Below are 18,911 nucleotides of genomic sequence, written 5' to 3' on the forward strand. Positions count from 1 at the left end.
TGGCAGCAGTTTGTGCCTACATGGTGGCAGATATGCCTACATGGCAGCAGTCTGTGCCTGCATGGCAGCAGCCTGTGGCTACATGGCAGCTGTCTGTCGCTGCATGGCAACAGTCTGTGCCTGCATGGCAGCAGATATGCCTACATGGCAGCAGTCTGTGCCTGCATGGCAGTAGCCTGTGGCTACATGGCAGCTGTCTGTCGCTGCATGGCAGCAGTCTGTGCCTACATGGCAGCAGATATGCCTACATGGCAGCAGCTTGTGCCTACATGGCAGCAGATATGCCTACATGGCAGCAGTCTGTGCCTGCATGGCAGCAGATATGCCTATATGGCAGCAGTTTGTGCCTGCATGGCAGCAGATATGCCTACATGGCAGCAGTCTGTGCCTGCATGGCAGCAGCCTGTGGCTACATGGCAGCTGTCTGTCGCTGCATGGCAGCAGTCTGTGCCTACATGGCAGCAGATAGGCCTACATGGCAGCAGTTTGTGCCTACATGGCAGCAGATATGCCTACATGGCAGCAGTCTGTGCCTGCATGGCAGCAGATATGCCTATATGGCAGCAGTTTGTGCCTGCATGGCAGCAGATATGCCTACATAGCAGCAGTCTGTGCCTGCATGGCAGCAGATATGCCTACATGGCAGCAGCCTGCAGCTGCATGGCAGCTGTCTGTCGCTGCATGGCAGCATTTTGTGCCTACATGGTGGCAGATATGCCTACATGGCAGCAGTCTGTGCCTGCATGGCAGCAGATATGCCTACATGGCAGCAGTTTGTGCCTACATGACAGCAGATATGCCTACATGGCAGCAGTCTGTGCCTGCATGGCAGCAGATAAGCCTACAAGGCAGCAGATATGCCGACTTGGCAGCAGTCAGTGCCTGCATGGCAGCAGTCTGTGCCTGCATGGCAGCAGATATGCCTACATGGCAGCAGTCTGTGCCTGCATGACAGCAGATATGCCTGCATGGCAGCAGTCTGTGCCTGCATGGCAGCAGATATGCCTACATGGCAGCAGCCTGCGGCTACATGGCAGCTGTCTGTCGCTGCATGGCAGCAGTTTGTGCCTACATGGTGGCAGATATGCCTACATGGCAGCAGTCTGTGCCTGCATGGCAGCAGATATGCCTACATGGCAGCAGTCTGTGCCTGCATGGCAGCAGATAAGCCTACAAGTCAGCAGATATGCCGACTTGGCAGCAGTCATTGCCTGCATGGCAGCAGTCTGTGCCTGCATGGCAGCAGATATGCCTACATGGCAGCAGTCTGTGCCTGCATGACAGCAGATATGCCTGAATGGCAGCAGCCTGTGGCTGCATGGCAGCTGTCTGTCGCTGCATGGCAGCAGTTTGTGCCTACACAGCAGCAGTTTGTGCCTACATGGCAGCAGATATGCCTACATGGCAGCAGTTTGTGCCTACATGGCAGCAGATATGCCTACATGGCAGCAGTCTGTGCCTACATGGCAGCAGTCTGTGCCTGCATGGCAGCAGATATGCCTACATGGCAGCAGTCTGTGCCTGCATGACAGCAGATATGCCTGAATGGCAGCAGCCTGCGGCTACATGGCAGATGTCTGTCGCTGCATGGCAGCAGTTTGTGCCTATATGGCAGCAGATATGCCTACATTGCAGCAGTTTGTGCCTACATGGCAGCAGATATGCCTACATGGCAGCAGTCTGTGCCTGCATGGCAGCAGATATGCCTACATGGCAGCAGATATGCCTACTTGGCAGTAGTCAGTGCCTGCATGTCATCAGTCTGTGTCTGCATGGCAGCAGATATGCCTACATGGCAGCAGTCTGTGCCTGCATGGCAGCAGATATGCCTACATGGCAGCAGATATGCCTACTTGGCAGTAGTCAGTGCCTGCATGTCATCAGTCTGTGTCTGCATGGCAGCAGATATGCCTACATGGCAGCAGTCTGTGCCTGCATGGCAGCAGATATGCCTACATGGCAGCAGATATGCCTACTTGGCAGTAGTCAGTGCCTGCATGTCATCAGTCTGTGTCTGCATGGCAGCAGATATGCCTACATGGCAGCAGTCTGTGCCTGCATGCCAGCAGTCTAAGCCTTCATGGGAGCAGTCTGAGCATACAAGCAGACAGCCATCCGATCCCCTTCTGAGTTTCCATCGCAGCAGTGAGAACGTGGGGGCCTGCCACATGTGCAGCAGTGGAAGTTGAGACAACGGATGCTCTAACATGAGTCAGTCTGGCAGTACTGAGATGGAGTTGCTTGTCACTTCCACATTGGAATGGATGGGCTCCAGGCTCTGCACCATACCCTGTGCCACATTGAGGTCAGATTCCGACATGCTCCTTGCCATGGACTGGAGGCTACCTGGCAGGCCTATCAATGCACCAAACACCATCACCATTGGCATTTTCCTGTAGACCACCCAATGAGATCCTCATCCCTGTAGCAGATCTTCTCTGTGGCCTTGTCTTCAGGGAACACACAACAAATCTGTGTTATTCCCCTGTCCTGGCTGCAGCCCATTCATGCTTGGCGACTCACCACATCCTGATTCCAACTCAACACTAATCTCTCATCTTCACACAGTGCCAGTATCTGAGCTGGTGGCTGTGGGTGTAAGGTCAATTGTCAGTAACACCTCTTCGCTATTTTAGAGCTACTCTACCTCTTCCTCATGGCTCAATACAGACTGAGCAACATCAGTTCTTAGCTATCTGAAAGCATGAGAGGTGGGTTCAGGTGAGGAAAGGGAGGAAAGCAGGACTTCAGTGGTCACACCATCTGCAGTTTCCATTTCTGGATAGGGGTTTGGAGTGAGTGGAGAAGATACATATGACAAAATCTTACCATCATCATCAATAGCTTCAGCAGTGCCAAGTGCTATTGTGGTTCTGTGACATTGGTCCTGATGATTTGTTGAAACATTTCCACAAGGAGGTTGAGGACATGCAGGTGATTTTTAAAAAATTCTTTCATAGGATATAAGCATCATTGGGATAGAATAACATTTGTTGCTCATCCCTAATTGCCCTTGAAGTAGATGGTATCGAGCTGCCTTCTTGAAGGAAGGAAATCTGCCATCCTTACCTCAGATTTCAGAGCTGGGCTGCGGGTGGACTCATTGTGGAGCATCCGCGATGCTGAGCAAGTCTGGATAGCACGTTTAGCGAGGTGGTCACACCGCAGGCGAAGATTACACAGGCAGAAAGGGAATGGGTGACCATCAGGAACAGGAAGATAGTGGTCATCCCCCTCTCTAACAGATACACCACTTTGGATTCTGTTGAGGGGGTTGGCCTCTCAGGGGAAAGCAGCAACAGCCAAGTTCACAGCATCATGGGTGGCTCTGCTGCTCAGAGAGGCGGGAGGAAAACAAGTGGCAGGGCTATAGTGATAGGGGATTCAATAGTTAGGGGCACAGACAGACGCTTCTGTGGCCGCAAACGTGAATCAAGGATGGTATGTTGCCTCTCTGATGCCAGGGCCCAAGATGTCACGGAGCGGCTGCAGGACATTCTGAGGAGGGAAGGTAAACAGCCAGTGGTCGTGGTACACATTGGTACCAACGACATAGGTAAACTAAGGGATGAGGACCTGCAAGCTCAGTACAGGGAGTTAGGAGATAAATTAAAATGCAGGACCTCAAATGTAGTAATCTCAGGATTACTCCCAGCTCCACGTGCTAGCGAGAGCAGGAATAAGAGGATAGACCAAATGAACACATGGCTGGAGAGATGATGTAGCCAGGAGGGATTCAGATTCTTGAGACACGGTGGAGTCTTGAGTGTTCTGGTGAAGGTGGGACCTGTACAAACCGGACGGGCTGCACCCAGGCAGAGCTGGGACCAGTGTCCTTGTGGGGGCTTTTGCTAGTTCTGTTGGGGAGTATTTAAACTAGTGTGGCAGGGGGATGGGATCTCAGGAGTAGGATCAGATCGGTCAGATTCAGATCAGAAAAATGGAGGTAGAACATTAGCTAGGGACGTTGTGATAGATATGGAGTTACAGGAGAAGCAAAATTTAAAAAGTGTCCAGCAGGGGAAATTGATGGGGATAAACTGTTTATACTTCAATGCAAGGAGTATTACAAACAAGGTAGATGAGTTAAGGGCACATGGCAGCAGGATGTCATTGCTATAATGGAGACCTGGCTAAAGGAGGGACAAAACTGGCAGCTTAATATCCCTGGTTATAGAGTCTTCAGACACGATAGAGTAGGAGATAAAAAAAGGAGGGGGGTAGCACTAATGGTTAAAGAATCAATTCCAGTTGTGAGAAGGGATGATATACTAAATGGTTCAACAAATGAGGCTTTATGGATTGAGCTTAGAAATAAAAAAGGGGCAGTCACACTACTGGGAGTATACTACAGACCCACAAATAGTGAAAGGGAGATAGAAGAAAAAATTTGTAGGCAAATTTCTGCTTGTAAGAACAAGAGGGCAATAATAGTAGGAGACTTCAACTATCCTAATATCAACTGGAATTCAAACAATATAAGGGGCACTGAGGGAGAAAAATTCATGCAATGTGTCTAGGAAAATATTTTCAACCAATTAGTGACAAACCCAATGAGAGGACATGCAATTCTAGACCTAGTCTTGGGAAATGAAGAAGGCCAAGTGGGTGAAGTGACAGTTGGCGACCATATCGGGGACAGTGATCACAATTCAGTTAGATTTAGCATTACCATGGAAAAGGACAGAGATAAGGCAAGAGTAAAAGTCTTGAACTGGGGGAAGGCAAATTTTGCAGAAATGAGAAGGGCTGAGGTGGACTGGACAGCATTGCTGGAGGATAAAACAGTGGAAAACCAGTGGGAACCATTAAAAAGCGAAATCCTAATTGTACAAAGCAGACATGTCCCCTACAAAAATAAGAGTGGTACTGCCAAAATCTAGACCCCTCTCGTTGTCTAGAGGAATGCAGGGGAAGGTCAAACAGAAAAAGAAAGCGTACGATAGGCACAAAGAACTAAGCACTGCAGATAGCCTAGACGAATATAGGAAATGCAGGGACGAAGTAAAAAAGGAAATAAGGAAGTCAAAGAGAGAGCATGAAAAAATATTAGCAAGTAAAGTTAAAGATAACCCAAAGATGTTTTACCAATACATTAATGCTAAAAGGTTAATTAAGGAAAAAGTGGGACCATTCAGAGATGAAGATAGAAACTTGTGTGTAGATGCAGAGGCTGTGGGAAGGGTTTTGAATGAATATTTTGTCTCCGTGTTTACAAAATAAAGGGAGGCTGTAGATATAGTAGTCCAGGATAAACACTGCGAGATATTGGACGGGATAGTCATAAAGAGAGAGGAAGTACTCGAAGGGTTGAAATTCTTGAAAGTTGATAAGTCACCAGGGCCAGATGGATTGTTTCCGAGGCTGCTGAAGGAAGTCAGGGAGGAGATAGCAGATGCTCTGAGGATGATTTTCCAATCTTCACTAGATACAGGGGAGGTACCGAAGGACTGGAGAAATGCAAACATAGTTTCATTGATAAAAAGGAATCAAAGGAAATGCCAAACAATTATAAGTCAGTTAGTCTTATATCGGTGGTGAGCAAATTAGTAGAATCAATCCGGAGAGATAGGATTATCTGTCATGTGGAAAGGCATGGACAAGTCAGGGATGGTCAGCATGGATATCTTAAAGGAAGGTCTTGCCTCACAAATTTGATTGAATTCTTTGAGGAAGTGACAAGAAGGGTTGATGAAGGTAGTGCAGTGGATGTTGTGTACATGGATTTTAGCAAGGCATTTGACAAGGTCCCACATGGCAGATTGGTCAGGAAAGTAAAAGCCCATGGAATTCAGGGTAATGTGGCAAACTGGATAAAAGGTTGGCTTTGTAACAGGAAACAAAAGGTAATGGTCGATGGATGCCCTTGCGAATGGAAAGTTGTCTCAACTGGTGTTCCACAGGGCTCGGTGTTGGGACCCTTGCTGTTTGTGTTATATATTAACGATTTGGACGTGAACGTGGGGGCATGATTGAGAAAGTTGCAGATGGCACAAAGATTGGCCGAGTAGTGGATAGTGTAGAGGATAGCCATAATCTCCAAAATGATATAAATGGGTTGGTGGAGTGGGCAGTAAAGTGACAGATGGATTTTAACATAGAGAAGTGTGAGGTCATACATTTAGGGAGGTCAAACAGTTACAGGGATTACACAATAAATGGGAATATACTAAGAGGGGTAGATGAAGTAAGAGATCTTGGCGTACAAGTACACAGGACCCTGAAGGCAACAGTTCAAGTAGACAAGGTTGTAAAGAAGGTTGTAAATATGGAATGCTCTCCTTCATTGGCAGAGGTATAGAATATAAAAGTAAGGACATAATGTTGGAATTATATAAAACACTGGTGAGGCCACAACTGGAGTATTGTGTGCAGTTCTGGTCACCACATTACAGGAAGGACGTAATAGCTCTGGAGAGAGTGCAGAGGAGGTTTACAAGAATGTTGCCAGGGTTAGAAAAATGTAGCTACGAGGAGAGATTGGATAGGTTGGGGTTATTTTCCTTAGAACAAAGAAGGCTGAGAGGTGATTTGATTGAGGTGTACAAAATTATGAGGGGAATAGATAGAGTGGACAGGATAAAATTGTTTCCCTTGGTGGAGAATTCTAGAAACAGGGGACATAGATTCAAGATAAGTGGCAGAATGTGTAGGGGGTGCATGAGGAAGAACTTTTTTATGCAGAGGGTAGTGGGTGTCTGGAATTCGCTGCCCAAGTTGGTGGTAGAGGCAGAAACTCTAAACTCTTTTAAAAAGTACCTGGATCTGCACCTTAAGTGCTGTAAGCTGCAGGGCTATGGGTCGGGTGCAGGAAGGTGGGATTAGAAAGAGCACCTGGGTGTCCTCGGGCTGGCATGGACAAGATGGGCTGAATGGCCTCCTTCTGTGCTGTAACTTTTCTATGGTTCTATGTGACTCCAGAACATGTGGTTCTGGAATGTGGTTGACTCTTAACTGCCCTCTAAAATGACCTAGCAAGGTCAGTTCAAGGGCAATTAGAAATGGGCAACAAATGTTGGCCTTGCCAGCGATGCCCACATCCCATGAAAGAATAAAGAAAATGCCATGTGGTGCAAGTACACAAGCACTGCTGTTCGGATGGGAGTTCCAAGATTATGACCCAGCAACAGTGAAGGAACAGCAATATAATTCCAAGTCAGGATGGTGTGTGACTTGGAAGTAACTTGCAGGTGGTTGTCTTTCCATGCATCCACTGCCCTTGTCCTTCTAGATGATATGATTTGAAAGATGATGTTGAAGGAGCCTAGGTGAGTTTCTGCAGTGCATCTTCTATATGGTACACACTGGTGATCCTTTGCCGGTCTTCTGGCTTTCCTGCTTGTTTGGTGCTACCATCTCCTGCAAAAGAAAGGGCAGACTGTTAATGACTGTGCGTCAGTGTGTTCCTGAGCGATGTGCCCGCAACAGCTGAATAGCTGTAGGTGTGTAGAGGTGTGTGCACAGCCACCATGATTGGAAAATGTGTGTGTGTGGGTGAGGTGCAGTATAAAGATGTTAGGGGTGACTCTTGAGTGTCAGGGTGTGTTGCTGGGTGAGTTATGTGGCTAGAAATGCGTACACTCCAAGACATAACCACCAGTCTTGAGAACAGTGATGCCAAGGTTGGTTGACGCATCAGCTGTGAGGAGACCAAGACAATGATGAGTGGATAGCAACAAGCCCTTCTCATCACCATCGGCCAACAGAAGGTTGACCACTTCCCCCACCTAGGAAGCAATTTCTCCAGGGAGATTGATGTTGAGATCGACGCCCACACAAGAATTGGCAAAGCAGCATCAATCTTCCAGCATCCATCACCATCAACATGGCCATGAAGCTGCAACTCTACATGTCCATAGTAGTACCAAATGCAATCTATGCCAGCGAGACATGGAAGAGAACAGCAAAGGTGTCACATAGGTTGGATGTCCTTCACCAGCATTGCCTACGTAAGATCCTGGGCATCACATGGAGCAACAACATCACCAACAAAGAAATGCTACAGAGAGCTGGTCATAAACATTTGCAGGACATCATGATTGACGGACAACTGAGACTGGCAAGACAAGTACTTTGCCTCCCAGACGTACGACAAGCCAGAATGGATGCCACCCGATGGAAAATGAAGACAGGGCCGGCCAAAGAAATTACGTTTAAGGAGGACCTTCAAGAATGGGTCACCACCTGGGCTGGAGCAAAAGAAATTGTGATGAACTGGGCTGGTGGTGGCATATTGCTGCCTTTTGTCCCACACAGGACTGGGGGAACTAAGTCTAAGTTGATGGTGTGGTTGATCTGAGGTGCAAATGCATTCACGCATCTTGACTACCTGAGTGAGGTCATTAAACATCTTTCTGCTCTGCTGGCATGTCCCAGGGGTGCCACTTTGGGTATTAACTGCCCTTGTCACCTTTCCCTTTCCCATCTGAGACTCACTCTGGGAGGCTTCCTGACTTCTGATGGAAACATGGCCTCTCTGCGGATCTCTTGTCTGACCAGTGCCTCCAGGGCAGCGTCACTGAAGTGGCATAGTGCAACATTTCGGCCCCAAGCATTCCAAAGTTAATCTCCAGCAGTCTGCAGTGCATTAGAGCAGCTTCCTTTTTATAGGGTCTGCGCCTTGATAATGGGAAGGCTGCCTGGAGCATGTTTTCTCCCAATGCTGGATGGCCTGTGGTGTGCAGAGGCTGCCAGCAGAACTATGGAGCAGTACAATGTAGGATCCACTTGAGGCCATGCTACAATTATAGAAATGAGGTGAATGCGCCAATGTTATATGCTGCCCACCTCATTGGGAACCAACATGGGAAGGTCATGAATAACAACTCCCACACCCCAAAAACAGGGCTATCCAATTTCTAGCCCAATGTTTTCAGCACTGACCCACAGAATCACACAGAGACAATATAACAATGGTGTTAGCCATGGTTCATTAGGTAGCATTCTCATTTCTGAATGAGAAGATTGTGACTTCAAATCCCACTCCAGAGATTTGAGCTCAGAAATCTAGGCTGACACTTCCTGTGCAGTGTGGAAGAAATGCTGCACTTTCAGAACTGCCCTCTTTACAGAGTTACAAAGAAGAGTTACAAAGCAATTTTAGAAAACATAGTTACCACCTAGTTAGTCAGTCTAGGTTAACCACAGGTGTTTTGGATTTGATCTGACTAGGACCAATCCTTCTTCAGTGGAACTTCTCTCTTTGATGGTCTGACTCAATGAGGTCATGCTGGAAAGGGTCTTAACCTCCACTTCTATCCTTTTGGCAAAGTAACTATCCCCAGTGTCAATCCTGCTGTGCCACCTTGATTGATTTCTGAGGTACATGATCAGTCCTTGATTGGATCCACATCGAATTGAGGTTGTTGAGAAAAGTCAACAGTAGAAACTAGAGGTTTTTTTGCAAATCACAACATCTGATATGCACCACAAATTGTTTTGCACCTTTCTGTTGCACTTACAATCATTTCAAGCTAATCTTTAAGCATATTCTTGCAAATGCAAGGCTTTCCTTCTATTTTATAATTATACCAAATGAAAGTGTGGATATAAGATTTTATTCATTGCGTGTTCCTCCCTTTCTTTTTTCACTTCCTTTTCTCACATCTCCTCTGTCTCCTGCTTAGTGTATTTATTTGTGCATGTCTCTCTTCTTCCTCCAGTTCACTCTGTGAACATTTCCCCATAAAGACACCAGTCTAAGCATCTCCCTCTTGAAAAATACATACTGTACTTAGATAATGCATTATACTGCTTAAATTGACATAATGTACATTCAGAAATCAGTAGATTCTTAGAAGTAGTGATATTTTTGAAAACTTGAATTGCTGTGACATACAAGCTCAGAATTTGGTTAGATTTGGTCCTGCTGCAAACCACTATTCTATTAGAATATCATGAACCAGGAGACAAAGGTTGTATCCGTATATTCTATTTTGCTGGAGTTGGTTAATGGTTATGCTACGTTACACTAAAAGAAATTTGTTTGCATAATACCGCTACGCAGACTATATCAATTTCACCTGTTACCTGCCTGGCCTGCGCAGTACTCGTCAATGATGTCAATGAATTCCTCCTGTCGAACCACATAGGAAGCAACTGGGAAATTGACAGAAGTCCACGTAGTGCTGCTCAAAGCGATGCTACATGAACAAATCTCTCCCGCTGAATCTTTATAAATCACTTCGTAGGCCCCAGCAGTATATCTGCAGTATCCAAATCTAAGTGCCACACTTTAGGAATGATGGATGCCAAGGCCTTGAAAAGAAGGAAAGAAAGACTTGCATTTTATTACGCTTTTTGTGACCACCAGACATCTCAAAGTGCTTTACAATGAATGAAGTACTTTTGAAGTGTAGTCACTGTTGTAATGTGGGAAACAGGCCAGCAAACTCCCACAAACAGAATGTGATAATGATCAGATAATTTGTTCTTTTGTAATTTTGATTGAGGGATAAATATTGGTTGGAAGACAAAGGATAATTCCACTGCTCTTCTTTGAAATAATGCCATGGAATCTTCTGCATCCAGTGAAGCAGGCAGGTGGGGCCTCAGTTCACTGTCACATCTGAAAAATGGTATATTTGACAATGCAACACTCACTCAGTACTGCACTGGAATGTCAGCCTTAATTATTGTGCTCAAGCCCTGGAGTGGAACTTGAAGCTGTAATCTTGCGCCACAGAGGCAAGAGTGCTCCATCTGAGCAACAGCCGAACAGAATTGAATTGTAGCCCAAGTCTGATGTTATTCCAGAATATCACCATGAATAAGGGTCATGCAACTTTTATTTCTCAAAGAAGAAGGAAAAATTACAGCTTCCAGATTGTGGGGAACAAGGTTTTCCTACAGAAACTGCCATGGAATCATTTCAAAGAATGTAACTCTTAAAAATAATGTGAATTAGAACAGTTCTATGTGTATGATAAGGTGAGGAGGGGTTGAATGGCTCCCCCTCTTCTTCTTCTCCTCATTTGACCATAACAGGTTTTTGTGCTTTTAAAAGGATATACTTGCCAATTTAGTGAGTACTTAACAGTTTACGTGCAGTGATCATAAAATAACCAATCAGACAGGCTCTCTTGAGTTCAACAAAGAAAGAGGCACACACACACACACACACACACACAGAAGGATAAGTTGGTCAAATTAGAGTCCGTAAAAATAAAAGGGCTGTACAGTCTGTAGCTTAGTGATTCAGCTGACTTCAGGCTGAAATTCGTGGTTTTGCTTCTTTCCTTTGATGGTTCCAATTTAAAAGTGTAGATGGCTATTTTGGATGTCCTGTGATGGCAATGCTTTTAAGAAGTGTCTGTCTACAGCAGAGACATCCATGGGTGGTCATGGTCAGCAAACAGGGTTCAAAGCTTGCAAGGTGGGTTGAAGAGAGAGAGAGGAAGGAAGGACCTCACTCAGGTCTTCTCTTGTCAGCATTTCAGCTGCTTGTTCTCTTACTGCAGAGAAAGCAGAGCTTAATACAGACAAGGGTGGGCCTGTCACATGACAATTACCCAGTGATTCAAACGTGGTCATCACTAGTGCATTCCCGTTTAAGCAGTTCATGTCTGGGAATACCACCCACCACACCCCCCCACCACCCCGCCCGCTCACATTGAGGGCCTTATTGTTCAAGGCATTCCTATTAGAACTCATTGAGTTCATGGGCAGGATATTGCCATCGGCGTGTGGGGGTGGGCCTGTCACACCGACGCGTAAAATGATGCGAGATGATGTCAGGCTTGCGTCCCGACATCATCGTGCATCATTTCGATATTGCGTTTGGCGGGCACGCACCGGAGGCGGCTGCGCGCCCGCCGAACTGTCAACGGCCTTTTAAGGCCATTAAGAAAGCAACTTACCCTATTAACAATGCTGCCCGTCCAACCTTAAGGTTGGTGAGCAGGTGAAGAGCCCAAGTGGCCTTTGTGTTGTATAAGTCCAGGATTCCATATGACTTTTTAACTACTTTCTCAAACTACCCTGGCACCTTCAACAATTTGTGCACATATGCCCCCAGGTGTCTCTGTTCCTGCACCCTGTTAGAATTGTACCCTTTAATTTAAATTGCACCCTTGCATAGGTGGATGAAGTTGAGACCTTTGTTAAGTAAACTCTCCTCAGTAAGGCAAAGCCTCCTGTGGTTCATCCCAACATAGGATTGAAACTCCCGGTAGAACCTTTTGGAGTACAATCTGTGGAGAGCCTCCCTTCTCTTGCCTTTTCACAAAGGTTTCCCTTTCTGCCTCTTCCTCTGCATGTCCTGCTCAAGCTGCAAAGCAACTGACACTACAACTACTTCCCCCATACTTATGCAAGGCCATGTAATTCCCCCATGAGGGGAAACATCCTCTCAGCATTTACCCTCTCAAGCCCCCTCTGAATCTTATATTTTTCAATAAGATCATCTTTCATTCTTCTAAACTCGAATGAGTATAGGCCCAACCTGCTCAACTTTTCTTAAGTAAGAAGACCAAAACTGTACACAATACTCGAGGCACAGCCCCACCAATGCTGCGTACAGTTGTAGCAAGGCTTTCCTATTTTTATACTCCATCCCTTTTCCAATAAAGGCCAACAATCCATTTGTCTTCCTAATTACGCGCAGTACCTGCATGCTAACTTTTTGTGATTCCTGTACAAGGGTACCCAGATCCCAGCATTCTGCAGACTCTCTCCATTTAAATAACATTCTGCTTTTCTATTCTTCCTGCTAAAGTGGACAACCTTTCATTTTCCCACATTAATCTCCATCTGCCAAATATTTGCCTACTCATTAACATATTAATATTATATAATAATATCCAATAATATTATATACATTAATAGCTTCATGACACCAACATGATGAGGGAAAAAGGCCCTTCAGAATGCCAAAGGGGAGTTAGGAGAAGATGAGTTTGGTGGTGGAATCACTTTGGGATTGGTGAAATATGATTCGTTGAATGTGGAAACTGGTAGAATGAAATGTGTGGATGAGTAACTTGCTGTCTGTAAGGATTGCAGAAACAGAGATGATCAAAGATTTCAAAAGGAAATTGGATGGGCACTTTAGGGAAATAAACTTCAGCATCAAGCCCTAGGTGAGTCAAAATTTCCTCCAAATTATCATTGGAAACAGCGAAGCCAATTTATATGGTCCCACTAAAAAATCTATCTGCACTCTACCCTGGTGGCTAATTCAGGCTGGGCCAGACAGTGTCCTTGATGTCCTGCTGGTCAGCCAGCTGCTGGTCAAATTCCATATCCTATCCAATATAAAGATTGCTCAATTCCACCTTGGCAATGCCTCCCACCTGTACCATTGAAACCTTGATCTATACTTCTGGTGACTCCAGACCTCTTCATCAAATGCCCTCATGACAACATCCTTAATCACATACTACGCATACTCTAACATATCTAAAACTCTGCTATTAACACCTCATCCTACACCAAATCCGACTCACCCATCATCTCTGCCCTCACTACCCTGTCCCACAATGTATCAGATTAAAAATTCTAGTCTTCATTTACTAGTCCCTCCAAGCACACTTATCACTCTCTCCTCACAAGTCTGAAATCTCTTCCAGACTTTTCTTCCTCTAACTTTATCTTACCGTGCATTTTCTTCTTTTGCTGTTCCATCAGTGACAAAGAATTCAGTCATTGCTTCTGCCTCTTTAAACCATTTCATCTTACTAATAAGAAAGGATGATAAGTTTGCACTGAGATATCACCTTTCATGACCTCAGGACATCTCAACTTGCTTTACAGCCAATTAAGTACTTTTGATGGAGGAAATATAGCAGCCAATTTGCACACAGTAATGTTCCACAAAGAGCAATAAAATAAATGATCAGTATATATGTTTTTATTGCTGTTGGTTGAAGGATATATGTTAGCCAGGATATCAAGAGAACACCCCTTCTTTTCCTTGAAATATTGCCATGGAATCTTTTATGTTTTCCTGATAAGTCAGAGGTTTCTCCAAAAGAATGGAACGTTTAACTGAGTGGCATTTATTACTATTTCTCTGGAGTGAGAATCTAGATCTGGGGGTAAATTGGGCCATGAAGCATCTGTTTCTCAGGGGCTAGGTGGCCTTCTAAGGTCCAAAAATAGCAGTCATGAAGCACGTGCACCTTTCAAATCATAAGTGTGCTGCCATCATATTGGATAAGGACAAACAAGAGGCATCATTGACCCATGCCTGAATCAGGGGTTGAATTTTATGGCCAAACTGGGACTGCCATAGTCCCACAGAAGCATAAAATCTAATGTTCTGACGTGGGTCATGAACCCAACATCATCACACCAGTCTGCAATAATACGGTAGGCAGGTGGGCTCCAAAGTTGGCAGTCCACCCGCCATTTTGAAATGAGTACTTAAATGCCGATTAAGGTACTTAACAGCCCAATTGACTGCTGTAATTTATTGCCCATGCTATAATAAGGTGAGTGCACAGGAAACACGGCTGATGGGAAGCATGTGTTTATTCGGGGACTGATGAAAGGGCGGATATAAAGGGTGGAGATGGGTCTACGCCTGACTTTAGCAGGAGAGGCTGCTGAGAGTTATGTGTTTGTGAAAATTTTGCAGTTCATACACCTCTGATCAGATTCAGGGCTATTCCTCCGGGAAGGGTCTGAAAAGTTGGTGCTCCGGTCATCACTGAATACTGCACCATATGTGGTGTGAAACAGTGTCCCCTTTGGGCACTGTACACTGATGTTGCACCTGCCCCTGACCAGCTGGCCTCCTCCTTCTCCAGTAAGGAGGAGAAGGAGAAAGAAGAGGCCAGCTGGCCAGGGGCAGGTGCAACATGTTGCAGGAAGGTGGACAAGCTGCTGAGGAGAGCGGAGCTGTGGCGGGAAGACAGCAACAGGCACACAGGTATAGACGAAGGCCATACCCTGCCAACCGAGTTTACAGGGTCTGAATGTCCTACCTGCAGATGGTGGAGTGACAGCGTCTCCTGAAACTTCGCCTTTCATGAGAGACTGTCACATCCCTATGTAACATGCAGGCAGCTGAGATAGCCTCCAATTGTGTGTATGGGATTCTTGTGGCCTTAAAAATGGCAGTCACCTTGAACTTCTTCCCCTCCAGGTCATTTCAGGACATCTGCGGAGACCTCAGTGGGATGAACCAGCCTGCAGCACATCACTGCATAAAGATTTTGGCATTTTTAGACGTGAACATGAGTATACCTCCTTCACAATGGACAATGACAGTCAAATGGAAAGAGCCAGAGGCTTTGCAGTCATGGCTGTTTTCCCACAGGTACAAGGATTGATTGGGGTTGCCAACCCTCCTGGAATGGCCGGGAGACTCCTGGAATCACCCTCAATCTCCCAGAGGCTATTAAAAGCAGTCCAGGAGATTTTTAAACCGATAGAATTCAGATTCCCCAGCAGCCCAGACTCCACCTAACTTAACGACAGCTCTTCCACGCATACACAGCCAGCGTACTGACATTTACATTGTGGCCGTATGTGCTTACTGCCCTAGTGGACGTTGCTGCTTGCTGCCCTTGTTTTTTCCCATGGCAGCTGGTGCTGAGAGACAGCCTCGAGTCGAGTCCTCGAGTGACCTGAGAGAAGAACAAACAAAGGAGCCAGCCTAGCCAGAAGAAGCAATAGAGCTGGGCAACTGAACTGTCTCCCACTCTGAACTTTTAACTACTCCGGCTGGAAAAAACACCCTGGAATTTTCTAGAAAATTCAGACCCACAGTGCACGGCCCTACCAATCCAACCCAGGCCCAGCCTAGAAGCAGTACCCTGGACCCTGACGGAAAAGAAAGCCCCAAGAGAGGCCAAAACAGGGCTAGAAAAATTGCATTGATTAAAAAGCCTAAAAGGCTAAACTTAGAAAGCCTTCCGCTGAGAGACCTGAGTAATCTAAGAGAGAGCCACTCGAGCTGACGTAATTAGAGGAGTGCTGCTGCCTGCTGCTTACATTATCGCTAGGAGAAAGTTAGTCCAATAGTTTTAATGGCTATTAGTACAGCTTAGAAAATCCCGAAAATGATGAATGACACTGGTGAGGGGCAGAATTTTACGCCTCGCGGGCAGGTGCATACCGACCCGATCAGACGTAAAATAGCGCGAGTGGCCCGGTGTCATCCCGCATGAGCACAACCTTCAGGTCGGCAGGCACGCGTGGGAATCAGAGCCGCCATCAATTAAAAGGCCACTTAAGGTAATTAAAAACCCATTTGAACCAGATTTTATCCATGTGATTTTGTGCTCTTCACATGGGCAAAATGGAAAGGCGGACAGCCCACATTTTGCAAAACCTCATCCAAGGGCAGGATAAAAAGGGTCAGCAGCATTGCCATTGTGAATAGTGAGGTGATTAGGAGATAGTTTGCTGCTGGTTGCTTATTTAAACTTGACAGATTCATCTCTGTTCTGAGCTTCATTCTTAGCATTTCTCAGCTTCATTTCAGGGCTCATTGGTGTCTCCAAGGCCCCCGGAGAATTTCGACCATGTAGACCCTTCCAGGTATCAGGCAGCCTTTTGTAAGCCTGGTTATGGAGATTGTGGTCTCTGCTGGAGGGACTCCCTCTGAGGAGGAAGAGAGGGGCAGAAGGGAGAGAAGGCCAGGTGGCCCAATGCAGCTTCCAGGGGAGGGACCTGTGGGAGGAGAGGCCCAGGCACAAGGGGCGCAGGGCCAGCAGGAAGTCCAAGCCGGAAAGGGCTGCAGAAGATGCCACCATCCTGTTGCCAGGGTTTACAGGCAGCAATGCAGCTACCTCAATATGTCCCAAGGTGCAATGCCGAAGGAGGGTCCGTCTCTCCAGGGAGACGGTGACCTCCATTTTGTCATATGATTGGGCCTGAGATCACCTCCGACTGTGTAGGTGGACACCCCATGCCAGTGGCTCTGAAGGTCACAGTGGCCCTCAACTTCTATGCCTCCGGCTCTTTCCATGGGTCAGTGGGGGATCTTCGTGGAGTCTCCAAATCAGCTGCCCACAGTTGCGTCAAGCTGGTGACAGAAGCTCTGTTCAGACGAGTAATGAAATTTATTCATTTCAGTACGGAAGAGGCCAGCCAGGTTGAGTGAGCTAGAGGGTTTGCAGCGATCGCAGGGTTCCTCCACATCCAGGGTACCATCGACTGGATGAGCACTTGGCACATCATAACATTCAAGGCTATGGGCCAAGTGCTGATAAATGGGGTTAGGTAGGTAGGTCAGGTGTTTCTCATGTGTCGGTGCAGACTTGATGGGCTGAAGGGCCTCTTCTGCACTGTGTGATTCTGTGACTGCACAGATGTGGCCATCAAGGCATCAGCGGGTCAGCCGGGTACCTTCGTCAATAGGAAGGGATTCCACTCCATGAACGTGCAGATAGTGTGTGATCACAGGATGTTGATTCTGCAAGTCTGTGCAAGGTACTCAGGCAGCTCCCATGACGCCTACATCCTGAGACACTCCCAGGTGCTGGCGCTCTTCAGTGTGGAGCCTGACTGGATGGATGGCTGCTGGGTGACAACCCTTGAAAAGTTGGCTTATGACGCCTCTCAGCCACCCAAGAACAGAGGCAGAGCAGCATTACAATAGGAGTCATGCCTCCACAAGGGCGGTGGTAGAGAGGACCGGAGGTCTTCTAAAGATGCGCTTCCAATGCCTGGACCGTTCACGGGGAGCACTACAATACCCCCCACAGTGGGTGTCACTGATAGTGGTTGCATGCTGCTCTCTCCACAATCTGGCGCTGGCAAGAGGGAACCCACTGGAGGAAGAGGATGTTGACGCAGCTCCACAGGCCACAGAGGATGAATCCAGTAGTGAGTCAGAAGAGGAGCAAGGTGAGGAGAATGCAGAGGGTGTGGAGGCAGACCTCGGTAACCTCCAGGAAGGCAGGGACACCAAGGACACCTTGATCCAACGCTCCTTCAGCTAGGCTGCCAAAGATCTGCTTCCACCTCAAGCCAAGACTGCCGCCTTCATCCCGGATATCTGAAATGACCCTTTCATTTGAACCTAAAGTCTACTCAGTGCCTGTGCAATAAAGTTTAGAGTCACTCATATCCAGCATTACATACTGGCGTACCCTGCACCAAAAAATTAAAAAGGTGAAGCTTACTCAGGCCATTACGGCAGAAACAAAATTTATGTCATTTTCACAATCCAAACAAATTAACCTTCTCTGGTCTTCATTCCAAGACCAATAAACATAAACAAAACATTACAGAACAGAAGATCACCCTTGACCAGTCCCTTTTGTGCTCATGATGCCCTTAAACTTATGTTTGCTGGCACCAGCATTGGAGACAGCCTGCTGACTCTGCTGTCTTGTTGGCCTTGCGACCTTGGCGATCGTCCACTGGCCAATGGAGCCTGTACTGGCCCCGCCTGGGAGGGAGCAGCCAGTGCCATAGCTGGCATCTCCCCAGTCATCGTGGTCTTATCACATGCCATGGTCACTGGCAGAGGGGTGGAGGAGCTGCTGCTGTCATCCAGAGTGCCCTGAGAGGAGCCTGCAGAGATGACAAGCAGCTCATGCGCCAAAGTGAGGTCACTCTGGACCTCCCTGCTTGCCATTGATGGATGGGCACCCAGCCGGGATACTGGGTGCCTCATCCATCTCTCACACTGACACTGACCACCTGAGCTCATTGCCTGTGTAAGGGCTTGCAAGTCTGAGCGCAGCCCCAAGAACTCCTCATTCTGTCCCTGGAGCTGCTTCTCCATGAGAGTCGCCACTCTCTCAATGGAGGAGTCATTATGCTTGGCCATGTGGGTCAACACAGTGCTCATGCTCTGCATGGACTCCTCCACAATAGAGACCATGGCACGCATACCCTCATGGATCTCCACCAGATCCTCCCACTCATCCTGCTGGACATCCAGCATCTGCAGCCTAATGGACGACTCCAAAGGCTCATCATCTGCCTTCGACTCAGCATTGTCCTGTTCT

General features: G+C 46.9%; 1 protein-coding gene across 1 annotated transcript in view; it reads right to left on the reverse strand.

The window, feature by feature from the left end:
- Positions 1-14,950, reverse strand: part of ezrb (ezrin b) — a 139,167-nt gene extending 124,217 nt beyond the window's left edge. Inside the window, exon 1 of the mRNA XM_078556834.1 lies at positions 14,928-14,950. The gene's annotated coding sequence lies outside the window, so the exon portion shown is untranslated. The remainder of the gene's footprint in view (positions 1-14,927) is intronic.
- Positions 14,951-18,911: the final 3,961 nt, after the last annotated feature.

Source organism: Cetorhinus maximus, chromosome 14, assembly GCF_964194155.1.
Source record: "Cetorhinus maximus chromosome 14, sCetMax3.hap1.1, whole genome shotgun sequence".
In the NCBI taxonomy this organism is placed as follows: Eukaryota; Metazoa; Chordata; class Chondrichthyes; order Lamniformes; family Cetorhinidae; genus Cetorhinus; species Cetorhinus maximus.